The sequence below is a fragment of the Adiantum capillus-veneris genome, chromosome 1, assembly GCF_014529385.1.
Source record: "Adiantum capillus-veneris isolate H3 chromosome 1, ASM1452938v2, whole genome shotgun sequence".
NCBI lineage: Eukaryota > Viridiplantae > Streptophyta > Polypodiopsida > Polypodiales > Pteridaceae > Adiantum > Adiantum capillus-veneris.
The window spans coordinates 169,806,835-169,812,999 of NC_140931.1; positions in this window are offsets into that span (position 1 = coordinate 169,806,835).

Genomic DNA, 6,165 nt, shown 5'->3' on the forward strand with positions numbered 1-6,165 from the left:
AGGATCAACATATTAAACTGTGTGTAAATGAAGATGAGTACATTCCTATCTTGGAACAAGCATGTGTGAGTCTAGCGAGGGGTGGCCAACTCTGTTTGAAGATGCAAAAGAATTTGTCAAAAGATGTAACTCTTCTTAGAGGGCTAAAATGTTGACTAGAATGGATGTCAAAGAGCTAAAATGCCAACTAGAACGGATAGCATTCCATGTTGAGATGTCAAGCTCAGCATGTGTGACTCCTGTATGACTATCACTGACAATCATCATCACTAGCGTGCCTTGGTGGTTACACGTATCTTCACGAGTGATACTATAGTTGTACTGCACCGAGTTGGTCTACCTACCACAGTCATGGCACTCTTATCCATACACCTCACTCACTAGCAGTTCACGTTAAACCGTTGTATTAGCTTCGTTTTATGTTGTTATCTTCCCCCTATGTTTTTATGTAGACCTCTTATCTTGAGTTAGTGAAGAAGAAGAAGAATAGGTTTTGCCTCCATCTTTGTGTGCATGTGTGTGCTTGCAAGAGCTCAAGCTCTCTCTTTCTCTTTCTCTCTCTCTCTCTTAACATGGTGTCAGTGCTTGGTTGTGTCTGAGGGCTTGGAGAAACAAGCAGAAGCAGTAGAGAAAATGGTCTCGAGATTCTCGAGAGCCATTGTCAAACGATCACTGTAATTGAGATGCTTTCTATTTTGGAGATTGTGCATCTTAGGGTTCTATACAGTCCTTAGAACTATTTTGTGCAGTCAGATCTCCATTTCGAGTGAGTTTTGATCTTTGTTTTGGAATTAGTGTGCGTTTGCACGTAGAAACGCTAAGGTTAAAAATTTTGCAAATCTACATATTGGTGGAGCAAAAAGCTTCGGTTCGGTTGCAATGTTCACAAATATTGTTAGTATTGTGAAATAGGTGTGTGTATGCATATTGTGGTAACTGACTATTTTTAGCAGGATGCTCAAAAAGTGTTAGTATTGTGAAAAAGGTGTATGTATCCATATTGTGGTTACAAGTAGCAGGCTGCTAAAAAAGTTGGTGAAGGGTTGGAAACATGTCATCCAATGATAAAATGGACTTAACCAAATTGTTAGTGAGAAGCTTTAGAAGAACACAAAGCTTCTTCATCAAGAAAACCTTGTTCGGGGCATTGTTGCCATCCCATGCTTGACATAGAGCATCCCATACATCTTTGGCATTGGTCGTATCCATTATGGTAAAGTAGATGGATTCACCAATGTGTAGGTGAAAGGTCATCATAACACGCTCATTCAAGTCTTCCCACTGTTCATCAGCATACGCATTCTCTCTTCTTTCACTCAAGGGTGCTATCAAGCCTTTGTTGATCAAAAAATCTTTCATACGCTGCTGCCAATAGCAAAGTTTGTGTCATCCAACTTTTTGATGTAGTACTCTTCTCTTTTGGAAGCACTACTCGCAGCCATGACTCAAGAGAATGTGGCTAAAAACTTATGGCAAATTTCTTGGGATAATTTTGGCAGATTTTCCCCTATAACAAGAGCAAAAACTCAAACCAAATGTAGTATTATCACTATGTACATTAGGAGAAACTTGGACTCAATTTTGGGCCCTGTAAGAAACGCCAACTCAGCATAGAGAGAGGTAATTATGAAAAATACAAAAGTTTTTTTTTGGAATTCTATTTCTCATAGTACATACGTAAAAGTTTGCTCAATCACTTAAATGCATGCTCGTACAAAATGCTTTTCGAGAGCCCAACTTAAGTGTACACAAAAATCCATGTCTGCGAATATTAATGAGTGACGTGATGCGCGATGAGAGAAAACACATAAGAGTTGTTTTCAAAATACAAAAATAATACCGCGGATGCATCCGGAACGTCCAAAAACCTTAGGATAGCTCTTTAAAACGCTGAAATCTGACGTCTCTAGCTCAAGATATAGCATTTTTAAGCCTAGGGCCTCTATGAGTTCAGTACCAAGCGAACAGAGGCCCTTAGTACTGACCTCATATTCGCTTGGTACTGACCTCATGGAGGACCTAGGCTTAAAAATGCTATATCTTGAGCTAGAGACGTCAGATTTCAGCGTTTTAAAGAGCTATCCTAAGGTTTTTGGACGTTTCGAATGCATCTGTGAGCTTAAAAAATGCTATATATTAATCTTAGGGCCTCATGAGGTCAGAACCAAGCGAATAGAGGTCCCAGAGATCCCTCAAGGGCCTCTATTCGCTTCGTTCTGCCTCCTTCATAGTCTTAAATAGTACATATCAATCACTATCAAGTACCATCTGTTTGAATTTAAATTGCGAGTACTTCATAAAAAGGTGATTGATACTTGTGTGAGATGCACAAGTACAAGTACTTCACTTTATAGGATAGCAACAACGGGTCATAAAAAGGCATTCGGCGCTTGTGCAAGATGTCATTATCAAGGCCTTACTTTTTTTATGATAATGACAATTTCACCAAAATGGTTTTCATGGACATTTTCAAAATGAGAAAAAATGATTTTTCAACGTAATGTTAGCCTTTTTTCTATTGGCTAAGGATTTTTCTCTCACTAGAGCTAAAAGGCCCAAAAATGAATCTATTTCTTTCCTAATGAGAATAGCCAAATGTGCCAAGAGTGCATAAAATGAACTCGCATGAAAAATCGGGCAAAGTCTCCTCTGTACAGCGAGCAAACTCTCAAACCCGACAAGACAAAAGTAACCACACAAACCGCTCAAAACAACCATTGGGCATAAACCACTCAAAACCACTACTCTTTGACCACCAACTCGACGTCAAAAGCAAAAAAAGCCATCCAGATACATATCCTATGGCGAGGGTATCGTAAGAGGGAAACTCCAGCTACCTATATCACCAAAGGTATCTCACCATTCGAGAATATCCCAGCTCAAAGAAAACCTCACACAACGACCCTTCAAAGGCTAAAGCAGACACAAAACAACTAGCCACAGTCTCACGATGGACCTTTCCGTCTGAGTCTCAAAAACGATCGAGAAAACTGCCAAAATAACCAAAAAAATGGCTCCACACAAAGTACAATAGGCAGTAACTGCAACTCAACGTACATGAGTGACTGCATACGAACAAGCACCAAGAACTGTTGTGTGCAATAAAAAAGTATCCCTACAAGGATATCTGCTCTCAAAAGAGCTCAATAGCACTAGGTGTGCTTAAACTAACATGCATCTATTGACGCATATGTCCGCAAAGAAACTGCTGTCAAAATGACTATCAAAATGACTGTTAAAATTGCCTGAAAGTGTGTTGTGCCTGTAAGTGTCTGGAAACCCAGAGAAACAATTGTATGTGGGCTTAATGGTCCCCTGTAACCCTATGTGTTGAAGTAGACTGGCAATGTCGGTGCCGATTTTTGCCACCGGATGGAAATGTGCTAGTCGAGTTGCCGCCAAAGAGGTCAAAGCTGAAAACTATGCAGTAGAGCAAAATCAGTGCGCTTGGTGCCGATGTTGGGTGTTGCTCCTCTATCGTAGAGACATCTTACCCGTGCATGTCGCAAGCACAACCATCCATGGGAAAATGCTCGTCCGCAAGAACGCTTGTGTCGAGGTCGGATGTTGCAGATCCGTCACGTGATGAAAGATGTTGAGTCACAAAAATCGATGTCGAAATGGATGTCTCGTGCCGTCAAAGGATGTCAAAAAACCGAGTCAATGTTAAAAAGTGAAATTGATGTCGCCTTTTGCCATCGGACGGAAGCACTCATCGATGTCAAAAAGAGCGTCAAAGTCGTCTAATCAGTGTCGAAATCAATGTGTCAAGCAATCGATGCTCAAAGCGAAGGCCGATGTCATCAATGTTCGAAGCTGAGAAGGAATAATCCGAGAAAAACTATCTCAATGAGAATGTCGTAGTTCAAGCCGAAGAGAAATCACTGAAGTTGAGGTCAAAAAACCTTGTACTCTCTCTCTATCTCTCCCTCGCTCGCTCTCTTTCAAGATCTCTTACACAAATCTCTCAAGCTCTATAGCGGTGAGAGAATCTCTCTCTCTCTCTCTCTCTCTCTCTCTCTCTCTCTCTCTCTCTCTCTCTCTCTCTCTCTCTCTCTCTCTCTCTCTCTCTCTCTCTCTCTCTCTCTCTCTCTCTCTCTCTCACACACACACACACACACATTGTTTCTTGGGCATGTGTCAGCGGGGGGGCCAAGTTGTCGAGGGCTTTTGGTGGGATCGAGGGCTTGCACACAAAGTGTGTAAGTCACTTTGTAAAAAAAAAAATTGATCTTTACTACTCATTGCCAAAACTAACAAAATGCTGCAGACTGGATCTGACGACTCTAGCGAGTGGTGTGTGAGTCCATGTCATGCTCGGATCTCCTTCCTTGCCCCCCTCCAAGCTCATCTGAGTGCTCAGCACTCTTCAATTGATGTTACTGACTACCCTCAAACTGCTCGATTTGTTTCAACTTTGTGAGCTCCCAAAATCTCGAATTCTCCCTTGCTTGGCTTGCTCTAAGCTCTACTGCTCGACCTTAGGATGCTTCAAATGTTTCTCGACTTCCTTTGCTTGTAATGCTAGGCTTCAATTTTTTGTGCTCTTTGCCTGCTACAAGCTTTTTTTGCTACTGCACCCGATTTTTCTCTCCCTATTGCTTGCTTGCAAGCTCAATTGTTTGCTCGTTGAGTCAAGCCCACTTCAATTCCCTTGCTTGGATCTCATTCCCAACACTCTACCTATTGACTTTGATTTCCTGCAGAGCTTGTTTGCTCTCAAGATTCCATGCTCGACTCGAATCGTTGCACACCTAGATTAGCCAGGGATGCCGACGAGCTCCCTGAGCACTGATACCACTTGTGGATGTGGATGCGGATGCAGAGTGTGTAAGAGAGGGAAGGAGAGAAGGGGGAAGGAGAAGGAGCAGATACAGACCTTTGGGTGGAGCTTGTGAGACTAAAGTCACACTCTCCTTATTGTTTCATTATAGCCAATAAGACAAACGTAAGTGGACGGGCGCTCGCCGACCAAAATCGGCCACGGGGCCTGAAACCTAACAGTATGGGGTGCGACAAACACTGCATCTATGGGTGGATGTAGATATTATTTGAGTTCCATTGATGACCATATGAGGAAGGTAAAAAAGTCTATTTCATGAAGCAAAAAATTTAGGTGTTTATGCACTTTCAGAATTTCAAAGAAGTTGCTAGAGTGTTGATGAATGAGAAGTACATGTCTCATTGTTATTGGTATGAGGCTATTGCTATGGGTTTCTACATTATGAGCAGGACCCCTACTGCTACTACAGTACATGATTGACACAAAAAGAGAAGTTTTGTGGTGAAAACCCGAACGTATCAAATTTCAAAGTGTTGAGATGCCTTGCTTATGTGCATGTGTTGGATGAAATAAGAAGTAAGCTTGACCCAAAAGCAAAAAAATGTGTGTTCATTGGTTATTCCCCTAAGCGAAAGGGGTACAATGTTGCAATCTTATCACAGATAAAGTGAGAGTTAGCAAAGATGTTGTTTTATATGAAATGCCAAGTTGGTATGATGATGTGAATTATGGTTTAGGGACTAATTTAAGAGAGAATGTGGTTGCAAAAAACACAGGTTCACAATTGCAAGTTTTGAGTGGGCCGCAAGTGTCAGGTGAGAATACATGGAGTGGCAGGTTGTGCACAAAAGAGTGAGTCCTGCTAACTCTTTGAATGTGTCAAGAAACGGGAAGGAAAAGGTTGAGTGAGTCCTTTTAACTCTTTGAATGTATCAAGAAAAGGGAAGGAAAAGGTTGATAATGCCTCTAAACTACCAAATTTAAGTGTTGGTCATGATGATGGTGAAAACAATGTTTTTGAGCACAGTTTAGATGAGGAGTTTGGCATACCTGTGAAAACTTTGGGTGCGAGAAGGATGCAAGCAGGGAACGAGATACCTAGAAGTGATCTTGGACCACGTACGTCTAAAAGAGTAAGGAATCTTGTGTAAAGATTGACTTATAACAGTTATGTGGCTTGTCATTGTGTATATATGGCAAAAATTACAAAGGAGTTAGAACCCACGTGTTTTGAGGATGTTGTTAAAGAAGAAAAATGGTGATATGCTATGGATGAAGAGATGGATGCCCTTGATGCAAATGGAACATGGCAGTTCATGCATTATCAAAGGGAAAGAAGGCAATTGGATGTAAGTGGGTTTACAAAATAAAGTATAATGTTG